This window comes from Pseudopipra pipra, chromosome 1 (assembly GCF_036250125.1).
Source record: "Pseudopipra pipra isolate bDixPip1 chromosome 1, bDixPip1.hap1, whole genome shotgun sequence".
Classification (NCBI taxonomy): domain Eukaryota; kingdom Metazoa; phylum Chordata; class Aves; order Passeriformes; family Pipridae; genus Pseudopipra; species Pseudopipra pipra.
Window position 1 is genome coordinate 150,883,746 of NC_087549.1, and position 11,964 is coordinate 150,895,709.

Sequence of the window (11,964 nt, forward strand, 5' to 3'; positions counted from 1 at the left end):
AATTGAGCAGGCTCTTTAGATGTTGTCCTGTTGGTGGGACCCTAGGGATCTCATTTTGCACTCCAGCTTGGAGCCCGGAGCTGCAAATGCTGGAGATAAGAACTCCTTCCGAATAAAAATGCTGCTCCGGTACTTCTCAGTAGTTTCTCACTGGGCTTGACATTCTCATCTACTCACTGCCCCTGGCAAACTTCTCTCGTGGTGGCTCTTCATCTCCCAGCTCCACACAGGGAAATTAAAAATCCCCATAATATTTTTCTTTAATCTAGTCCAAGCTTTGGCTGCTCTGGGGGCTGTTGCTCAGCAAAGTTTACATGGATGAGGGGTGCACAGCTCACCTCCTCTCCAACTAAACTCCTTGAAGCACACAAATAAAGAGGGAGCAGAGAAAAAACAAAGGAACAAAGAATAAAAGTCTCAGCAGAGAAATGCTCTGATTGCCATTGCTAAAGGGCAGAACAGGGGGGAAAGCTTGGATGTTTGCAAAGGGCAAACACATCCATCCCATGGTTCGCTGCAGATTTGGAAGCAAGAGGAGAAGAAACTGAAGTTTATGTCTTGAGCCACCTCTGCTGCTGCCACCCTCTTGTAATGGTCACATGATGTCTCAGCTCCCTGCCTGCTTCCCATATGGATGCTGAGTATCCAAAAGGCAAATATTTTAAAACTCCAAGACTCAGTCAAGTCCACGTTTTTGCCCTAAGAAGGTTTTTCCTGGCAGGTCTGCAATTGCATCTCTGATGTGGTTTAATCACATAAAAAAGGATTTCCACATGGTTTTCCTTGGATGATGCCTGTGTCACAGTTACCCACAGGATAAGATGATTTAATGGTTTTGGGTGATTGAGGCAATCACCAATCCACCAAAAAAAAAGAAAATATTTGGCCCACAAAAGGTTTTTCTTCCAAAATTTCCACGAAAAGATATTATCTAGAAGCACCTTATTACTATACACTGCTTAATATTTTCCCAACCCAAACTGTTTTTCACACATCCTGAGCGAAAATCAGTGCACAGTTTGCAAGCTTGACAGAGGCTGAAAACCCCAGCACAGACTAATCCATGAATATAGACTGAATGATAAGTTACTTCAGGGAAGAGTGGCTATATTCAGTTACTTTGCTCCCCCTCTATTATTGCCAGCCAGCTCCAGGTTCAGAGATGCCTCTGCCCTGCCTGATAAATTGAAGGACTTCACGGACATATTAACACAGCTAGACCGTAGTCAGTGAGCAGACAATTGATTATATGTCACAAAGTCACACACTGGGCAATTTTGCTCCTAGGCTTTGCCTCCATTTCTCAAAATATACGTTACGAAGTGAAGAAATCAAAAGTGAGAGATAAGAATTAGTCTGCGTGTTAGGAAGCTGCTTGGAACAGGCTTGGTGTCTCTCCCTGCTTTTGTGCAGAACTATGTGTCTTCTTAGGATTCTGGGAGGAACAGAGTCAGTCAGTTGATGTCTCACAACTAAGAGATTTTTCTTCATGAAATATGAGATTCTGTCGAAATATAACTTTTGACTCAAACCCAGAACTTTCAATGATATTCTCCTATTTTTTTCACCAAGTCTAAGCAAACAGCTTGTTCTTTTTTAATCCCCCTCCCTTTCGAATCATCATTTGTAAATGTTAAGGTTTTAGCTGAAAATGTTATCATTTATGTCAAAAATGTTGAAATCTTTCCCCAAGACCCTGTTGCCATATGTCAGACTTCATTATTCTGTGAAGACACTCAGGTGAGGCTTGTTCCCAAGTCACCTTTTTCACTCTGTGTCATAGTGAAGCCAATGTTGCAACATTTTGGGGAGCAGAAATTGCGTTCCCGGGGAATTCAAAAATTTCAGGGCTGAATATCAAGGCTTTTCTTGTGAAAACTGCCTGAAATAAATCACTGCTATCTGTGTTTCAGTGAGGGTTAGAGGTCATGGTGGGTTTTGGTGTCTCATTGTGCTACATGTGAACAAACACACAAGAGGCAGCGCTGCCAGCAAACAGTTCACGCGTTCATTTGACAAGACAAAGCACTGAGGGGAAAGGGAAGCAGGGAGAGGTGGAATGACTCAACCAAAATCATACCACAGGCCAGGTCAGAGCCAGGAGGAAAACCGGCATTTCCAGATTCCCGGTCCAGAGGTGGCAGGATTGGTCTGATGGCTTCATCAAGGAAGGAGTGAATAAGGGAGGGTGTTTTGCTCAGGTCATCACCTTGTCTCCTGAGACAGGATGACCAACCTGGCCTCTAACAGAGATCCACTTCTCTCCAACCTGCACTGAGGGGTCTTTTGGATAGCCCTGATGGCTCATTCTCCAACATCCTTTCTGAGGGACTCTGTATCTATGTCCCCCTGCAGTCCATCATGCCTTTCTCTTCTTGCACCTGCCTTCTGCAAGAAACCCCCAAAGCCGTGGGTCCTGCACTAGCTAAGGCAGAACCACTCTGAAGCCTGGAGCAGATTTACCAGCAGGGCAAGCAGATCCCCATTACCATCAGCTCAAATGATTTGGTTTCCAAAATCAAATGGCCCATGCCCTGTAGGGCTGTGCAATCCTGCAGAAGGCCTGGATAATGCTGCCTTAGGTTACTCTGATGAAGCTTCAACAGAAAACATTGTTTTGGGGCTGTTCAGTGTGGGAGCATCCCTTCCTCCCCACCAGGGACCAGCCTTCTCTGTGCCACATGACACACAAAAAAAACCTCTGGCCCATCTGCTCCCGGGGCCACCGAGCACAACCCGCCTCCTGCACCTTCCCAGGAGGAACAAAAGGCTTTTCTTCCCCAGCCTGCGGCGGCTGAGCACATCAAAGAGGGGGATCAATATCTATCGACCATCGCTGTTTCCTTCAACTGTCCCTGGCCCCCGTCATTATATATCTGCTGTCCTTTCCTGGCCTGCTTTCCACATCAGGAATTCACCTCATTCCCCCCCCTGAAAGAGAGCTCCAGAATTGGGTTCCTCAGAGCCAGTACTGATTCACAACCCAAAATGATGGTAATAGGAGTAATGTTTGTCTGTGTATTACAGTTACTGTGGAAATCTTGTCTTTGTGGATAGAAAGTAACTGAGGTATTACATTTAAAAAGCCCTGATGGTGCCATTCTGCTTGGAAAAAAAGTGGTCAACATCAGCACAGAAAATGTCTCATTGCATCCACACATGGGGTAGAGGAGATGAGGAAGTAAGAGGTCTTTCCAGATGTGGGACATTCCCTGAATCTTTAACTCACCACGTTTGGCAACACCGGGAATCCCACCCTCCACCCAGTCCTGCCTGGGCATCCCATCCTCTCCCTGTAGGTACCCACTCTCCCTCTGTGGGCAGTTGGTTCAGAGAGCTAAGGCAGCAAAAACATCCCAAACAAGCAAATAGTTTCCCACTGGTTCATTTCCCTGAATCGGCTCACCCCAGTGTGAGCTGTGCATTGGTCCCTGCAAGGCAAGGACTGGGAACAGCAGGGTTTTGGAAGCTGAGCTGATTTGCTTTGGTTTCACCAGGACAAAATTACTCTCTACTCTTGCTGCAAGCTCAGTCACAGCAAAGGTGGGTGGAGCCCACCCTTGCAGCCAGCCCCCCAAACCTGATGCCTGTCTTCTTGAGACCTGCCTGAAAATATTGCCTACTTTCAAAAAGAACTTCCTCCACTCCCATGATACCAACTGCTAAAAAACCAACAAGCAGCTGATGGCAAAGGACAAAGGAAAAAAGAAATCTAAAGAGCAATAAAGAGCAATACTCCAAATTTGACACAGGCAGTGTCCCTTGGCCACAGAGCAGCAGAAGCAGCAGTTCATGTCTCTTCCCTCTTTTATTTGGGATAAAACAGCTTTAGCAAGCAGCTGAAGAGATGCTGCCCTGGGACCAGATACCCAGCAACTCCCACAGCCCATTCAGTGGGAGACCAGTACTTGCAGGCCCTGGAACTTGTTGTCACCCCTGGGAATCAGTGCCTACCCAAAATCCTCTGGATTTGACCTGGTTCAGCTCCTGCCCTGGTGGGAGGGCTCTGGGGCACAGCACAGGTGTGCAGTGGGTGAACAGCACACTGAGATGCTTGTGCAAAGCAGATATCCTCTCAGCATCTGCAACAGGGCACATCTTGACTGCATCTTTTCAGATAAAAGCTTGGATCCACTCCTCACCTCCATCCTGCTCCCCACCCCCAGTGTTTACTGCTCTCAGACTCTGATTTAGGTGGTTTACTGTGGCTTTCATCTAAGTGCATCAGCGTTTTTAAATTAGTCACAGGTGACTCACAGGGTTACAAGAATAATGTTAAATTACCAGACATACACAGCCCATATACTTTATTACCTCATTTTTGTATCTTCTTTATGGTCTGTGATAGCAATGACCTTATAGTCCGTGGTTGAAGAGCCAGTTAAACTTGTTCCCTGTCAAAACAGTAATTAAAAAATTCCTGTTGGGTAGGAAGCAAACCTTTACTCTCCAGTATATTTCTCCTTCCAACGAGGCCCCTGAATGAGGCTCAGTGAGCAACAGAAGACAATGTGCACAAAAGTCTCCTATGAACACACTTATCAGTGGGGCAGCGCTCAGTCATCTGCATTAATATTTTAAATAAATATGTATTAGGCTTAACTTCATACAGTGTATGTCAGAGCCAGAAACATACAGAAGTTTCTCTTTGGCCACTGAGCAATATTTGCTCTGATTAAAAAGAAGGAAGGAAAAAAAAGGATAAATGCATTAAATATATTTTATTTAGCAAACAGTTGGTATTGTTTTTGCTTTTAAATGAAGATTGCAGCTTGATATCTCCTTCTCTTTTTTTTTAATGCCCTTCTTTTTCTAATGTTGAATCAGTCCAATTGGAGGAAAAGAAAATAAAAAGGAATATGGTATCTGAGGAAATTTTGGAGGTTGAGGTTATGAAAGAAACAGGAACAAAAATAGAAAATTTAATTATTTGTTGAGGGAGGGAGAGGGATCAATTTTATCTCCCTGAAAGTTGTAGTCAACCTTAGTGAACAGTCTCACAAGGACGCGTGTTTAAGACAGGCCTTACCTGATTGCCCAGGACCTTCTCCATCTCCCCCAGCAGTAACACCAGCAAAATCTTTCTGGATGGTGGCAGGAGCTCAGGAGCTCTCAGCCAGCGCTGTCCTGTGGCTGCATCCCCAGGTCCTCTGTGGACAGCACAGCTCCCAGCCCTGAGAGACTCTGGGAGGAGTTGTTTCATCCCCATCTGAAGCTCTTGGAGCGCTGGTTTGGGAGAGCACCTCCAAAAAACAGTGGAGACAGCCCTGATAATATTCCACCCCACTATTCTCCCTGCTCTGGCATTATAGACATGCTCCTCCACCCCTCCCCCCGCCCCCACCTCCCCCCCTAAAAAAACCAAACCCACAACTTTTCCCTTGGGAAAGTTGGTCAAATCCAATTTTCCAGCGCCTGGACCTCACTGGGTGCCAGGTGTTTTCATTACTGGTTAGAAACAAATTCCCAGAGGCTGTAGAAGTGCTGGATGAATCTCATCTTTTCCTCTGTCTCCTCCCTCTCCATTCAGATTCCTTTTATTGGTGTCATTTACAGGTTACTAACCAAGTTGAAACATTCAAGCTGAAAGTCCAGCCGTTAAAAAGCAGCAAGGCATTCAAAGCCTGCTTCCCGTGCAATTTTAAAGTGCTGCACTAAGGAAATGTTCAGGAGAGTGAAGCTTTCCCTTTTATATATCCCAGAAGGCTTACACTTTCTAATAGACCCATCTAAATCAACAAAGTATTCCCCAGCCAGGGCCAAGAGTCGGCGAAAATGGCTCGAAGGCAACTGATGCAGCCACAACTTTCCACTGGAAGTTAATGAACTTTTAAAAACATTTTGGAAAGTGATGTATGCACGAGGCTCCTTAGTGTATCACAGTTAATATAATGCGTTCCTTTCCCTGGAGGAGATTCTGGCTGAGCTATCAGCTGTAAGGTTGTTCTTTTGGAGCTTTTCCTTTATATATACAATCCTTTATATATACAATACCTCTCTCTCTCTCTGTCTCTCCTTTTGTTTTGCAGGGGAAGCAAAAGGCAACCAACTCCCTCTTGTATAAATCATGTGCTTCAAAGAATTTGAAGGGCAAATGAACAGGGGGAAATCAAAATCCATCTGGCTGAGTGGATGGAGGAGTCAGGGCACTGCTCTGGACGTCCCAGGGATGTGTAGCTGCACACTCACCTGCACATGAGCAGACATATCACTGCGCCCACACCTGAGGAACAGGAATCTCTGGCATAAAGGGAGCGTTGCCTCATCTAAGTGGCCTCCTGAATCACAGGCCAGCAAGTCATGAACGGGGGAAGAGTGTCTGGAAAGCTGCCTGGCAGAGAAGGACCAGGGGGTGCTGGTCAGCAACCAGCTGAGTATGAGCCAGTGTGTTCCCAGGGGGCCAAGAGGGCCAATTGTATCAGCCATGGTGTGTCCAGCAGGACCAGAGCACTGATTGTCCCCCTGTACCTGGCACTGGTGAGGCACCTCGAGTGCTCTGTTTATTTTTGGGCCCTTCACTGCAAGAAAGATATCGAGATGCTGGAGCGTGTCCAGAGAAGGGAACAGAGTGAAGCACAAGTCTGATGAGGAGCATCTGAGGGAGATGGGGGTGTTCAGCCTGGATAAAAGGACTCTCAGGGAGGACCTTATTGCTCTCTACAACTACATGAAAGGAGGTTGTAGACAGGTGGGTGTCGGTGTCTTCTCCCAGGTAAAAAGTGACAGGATCAGGAAAAATGGCCTTGAGTTGCACCAGTGAAGGTATAGATTGGGTATTAGGAATGATTTCTTCACTGAAAGAGTGGTCAGGAATTGGAACAGGCTGCCCAGGGAAGTGATGGAATTACCATCCCTGAAAGTGTTCAAAAGTCATGTGGATGTGACACCTGGGGACGTGGTTTAGTGGTGAACATGGCAATGCTGGGGTAAGGACTGGACTCAATGAATTTAGAGGTCTTTTCCAGCCTCCATGGTTCCGTGATTCTACGGTTTCTCCTCAAGAAACCTAAAGACTCCTGTACAGAAGTACTCCTCTACTCCTTCCTGGGACACTTCAGGATGGCCTGAAGCTCATCAGATTTATGTTACTGGGGTCCAGCAATAGCTGCCAGATCTGAAAAGAAGTAAAGAAAATGGGGGATCACAGCCAGAGCCTCACCTGGTCCAGGAGGCCACCACTGCTCCAGCTCCATCCTTAAATAAGGTCTCCTTGAAGATAAGCTATGGCAAAGGCTCAACAGCTTGTTCGGAGAGGGCCCAGCCCACCATCTCTCTCCAGACAGCCAAATGGTCAGTTATCTCCAGCCTTAGAAAGCTGAAGTCTAGGTTGGGGTCGAATTTATTTGATTTCCAGATACCATCATCCATCTCTGGGTGTCTCTCTGAACTCTTCTTCACACTTGCTCTCCCAAAACACGACTGGACTCAGCAGAGTTCTCTCCCAAGACTGTATTTTCCCTGTCCCAGTTGATATCACCTATCTTTTTAACTGCTCTGAAGATTATCCCTTTTTTTTTTTTTCACCATGGAATTACGGTGAGAGCTCATCTTGAGAGGTTATCACAGATGACCCTGAAGTCGTTCCTCAAGGCAGTGCTTTCAAACACGGAGCTTGCTATTCTGTAAGCACAGCCTTGCATTCTTCAATCCCAGAGGGATTCCCTTCAATTTAGCTGGACTAAAAGCATCCTGCTGAACCATGACCAGTTAAGTACACAATCCATATCTCTCAGTATGAGTAACCCATATCCTCTTTATTTTCTAGCCTGAAAATTTCTGTGTCATCTATAATGCCACAAAATGTTCCTCACCCTTATATGTTCTATATCACTGCAAAATGACTTATACAAAACCTTTAACAGTGGTGAAGCAAGACCAGTCTCTGAGGAAGCCACCTCAAAATAGCTCTGCTCATTGGAGTCATGGCATTAATAGCTCTCAAAATGCAGCAGAGAACTGGTCCACCTAATTGTCGACCCCTTGATGCTGCAAAATGAACACTTTCAAAATCAAAATATCATGGGTGATATTCCTTGAAGGAGTTTTATTGGCCATATCAGTGTGGTTGCCTTCCTGTAGTGGTTTAACCCTGGCCAGCAGCTCAGCTCATACAGCCCCTCACTCCCTCCCTGCCAGTGGGATGGGGGAGAAAATCAGAAGTGAGAAAACTCATGGGTTGAAGACAGTTTAACAGATAAAGCAAAAGCAAAATAAGGTATGAATTCACTGCTTCCCACTGGCAAGCAGGTGTTCAGCCAAGCCCATGAAAGCAGGGCTCCATCATGAGATCTGGGAAGACAAATGCCATAACCCTGAACACCCCCCCTTCCTGCTCCTTCCCCAGGTTTATATGTGAACATGACACTATGTGGCCTGGAACACCCCTTGGATCAGCTGGGGTGAGCTGTGCCCTCTGTGTCCCCTCCCAGCACCTCGTGCACCCCCAGCGTGGCAGTGGAGGGGCAGAAGAGGCCTCGAGGCTCTGTGAGCCCTGCTCAGCAACGACAAAAACACTGGTGTGTTATCAGCACAGTTTTCATCACAAAGCCAAAACACATGACTACAGAATTTAACTCTCTCCCAGCCCAAACCAGTACACTTCCTCAACCCCAGCCAATGATCATAACATACTAACAGGCTGTTTTGAGTCTGCCCTGATTCACCCCCTCTAAGAAGCATTCAGAAGTTTCTCCAGTTCTGAAGGAAGCTTTGCTAATATCTGGCAGGCAAACAGCAGAGTGAAATCAATAGGGGGAACTGAAGAAGATTATGGCTACAGGTCATTTGTTTACACAGCTTTGCTGGTGACCTGACTAGGGGAAAGTTAATATAAGCCTGCAGTTTTGGAAACCAGAAAATGTTCCCATGTTCAAGGAGTGCAGGAATCAGAGCCTGTGAAAATGGACACATTGGAGGAATGTCCAGGAGAGGGATATTTTAGCTTTCCAGTGTTAACCATTTTATGGTGGGTCAGAATACAATCCCTGAGAAAGACTTCAGCAACAAACCAGACCCTGCCTGAGGTATTCTGCTTCAAGGGAGTTTAAAATTTTTAAAAAATTCCTTTTTTTTTTTTTCCTTCTTAGCAAACTTCTACAAATAGGAGATATTATTTAGATACTAGAATTTTAATTAACATCTCTATCCACACTCCTACTGCATTCACTGTACCTCTGCACTCTCACCATTCTCCATCTCTCCAGAATGATCACATCCTACTATGTTTTTCAGAAGTCTACATGAAATTTCCTATCACAAATACTTTGCTGAATATGAAACATCTGGAATGGACAAGTAAAGCAGAGTTGTTGTCCCTTGTATAACACACTGTGCAATCATCCAATAAGTTGGGACTTGTCTTTGAAAGTCATCAGGGAAAGAGGAGGGATGTGATGGCTAAAAGCTCATCAGTGACTCAAAGAAGATAAACAAGGACCAGGTGTCCATGGTCTCCACCAGTACAGGAATTAGAGACCAACAAGCAAAACTAACAGGCAGATGTCTTAAACAAACACAAGGATGTGGTTCATTAACCCACGCACGGTTGAGCTGTGGAGCTCCTTGCTGCAGGATGCTGTGGATGCTGGAGATGCAAAAGGGCTCAGAAAGGAACTAGGCAAGTTGTCCCCAAAAAATCCATCAGGGATTATTGGAGCTAAAAATACTGCCTCAGAAAGACTCCATGCAACTTCATGAAACTCCATGCAAAGCCTTCCAAAGTGCCCAATGGAAATATTATATATTTTTTCCCTATTTTTCAGTGCTTTTTTTTCCTTTTTTTTTTTCAGGTTTATTCATCTAGATGGACTGATCCAGCAGTCTTTAAGCATTTTTGGCCTATTTTACTGTTTAATTTCCCAGCAGGATTTTGGTACTCTTAGTGAAACAAATTTTGCTATTACCAAGAGAGTGCAACAAAAATCCACCTAGCAGGCTAAGAAGTCTCCATGGAGAGACAGAAGGAATGATATTCCTATTGTTTTCATAACTCATATGCCAGAGGGTACAAGCTGCTGCATAAGGCTGGAGAAATTTTACAAACCAGACATATTCCTCCAAGTCCATCAAGAGACCTGAAACACAGAGCTGCAGACACAACTCTGCAGACAAGGAAGGTACTAATCCACTTATTGCCAGACTGTTAAGGAGGTAAAAGAGCCACCTCAGAATTCCTCTCTTCCCTGAGCATCTGCAGAGGACCATGATCAAAGCTGAGATGCTGCACTGGTTGGGCCCAGTCCAGCCATTTAAACCTGTCCTGCTACCCAGCCTGGAAGGAGGAGCCCTCCAAAGGGTTAAGGGATGTTACTGGAGCAGTGATGCTGTTTTGGTGCCATATGTTCCTCATCGTCCCACTGTTACCAAGGCAGCTGCCGGAAGAGGCACCTGCACGCGGAGCAACTCCTGCTGCAAGTGCCCAGGGACAAACCTGAGCCTCTCTGCCTGCCAGGAAACACAACACCAGGCATCCAGAGGGATAAATATTATCCAACCATCACGCCATTTCCATGTCAGGGAAATCATTGCCATCACCACAAACTGACTGTAAATCTTCAGCTCAACTTTATTATTGCTAAGAGAGTTTTGTTGCCCTGCTCTTGGGTCGTTCTAATCCCCGGGTCTTGGGGAACCACAGAATCTTGGATAATGTTTTCCTCGCTGTTGTTAAACGAAGCTTGTGAGCAACTAAGTGCTCAAAGATGAGGCACCTCTGATATTTTGGTTGCTCCAGTATCTCTGTGCTGCTCTCTGAAGGATCATCACCAGGCTTCCATTCCCTGACTTTATGTCTTCCAAGGAAGAGGCAAGTCACCATACTTAAAATGCTTGATTGACTCCACAGGGAACAGTATTAATATCGAATGCAGATGTCTACACTGGAGCACCATGAACCTCTTTGCAAGACCCTTACAATTGTTTATTCACTTGATGTGAAATTTCAAGGTTTTGAAACCAAGCATCATCTGTGAATGGCTCGTTCTAGTCCCACTTCATCCCGGGAGGAGAGCAACTGCATGGCACAGCACATCACCTCTCCAACAAAATAACTGTATGAGCTGGATTAAGGTGATCCCTGGGCTGGAATGGCTTGCAAAGGTTAATAGCAGAAAAAGAAAAAACAGTTGCTGAGGAAATCTAGAGGTCTCAGCTTGTTCACAGGAAATCCACAAGTAAAGGGGGGAAACAAAGGGGAAAATTCCCTGGGAAATTGCCTAGATTTCTTTATTAAGAGAACATGGTGTTGCATATCTGATTTAAGTCCCAGCACAGTGTGCTCTTTCAAAGGGCTTGGTTTTGATGGGAACTTTATTGAAACAATATATTTGGTGCTGGAGGGACTAAGGAGAAAGACTCAGGTGCCTGTTTTAGGCAGCTGGGAGGCAATAGGCACTGGTCCTGCACAGCCAGCACATACAGACATGCTCTTCCTGACACCAAACCATAGCAAGAACCTGAACCAGGCCCTGGAAAGGCCCCCTGCTTGCTGCTGACCTACCTGAGCTACCTCTTGACACCCTGAGGCCTTCAGACTTGCTAGGCTTATGGTTTGAGTCCTGTTATGCCACAGTGACAGGGAAAACTGTGCTCTGAACATTCAGGCAGGGCAGAGAATTGAGCATTTTCAGCTGAAGAAAGCATCACATGTCACAGGGAAACATTTCGCAAGCACAGTTTTCATTCCAGTGCAGAAGGAAAACAAGACTGGAAATCTCAAGGTTGCCCACTGTCCTGGTGCAGTGTCATTCTGTTTTTCTCTCATGCAAAGGCTGGAGTTTTTCCAGGAGCCCACCATTATTCTGCAGCTGTATTTGCACACATCCAGGTCATACCTGCCAGCTCCACTTTGTCACTGTGAGAGCTGCAGCTGGGCAGCAGTGCTACCTACTGACTAAAATGCTCTAACTCTGGAGAAGGAGCCCACCTTGACAACCACTGAAAAGTCATAGAATGGTTTAAGTTGGA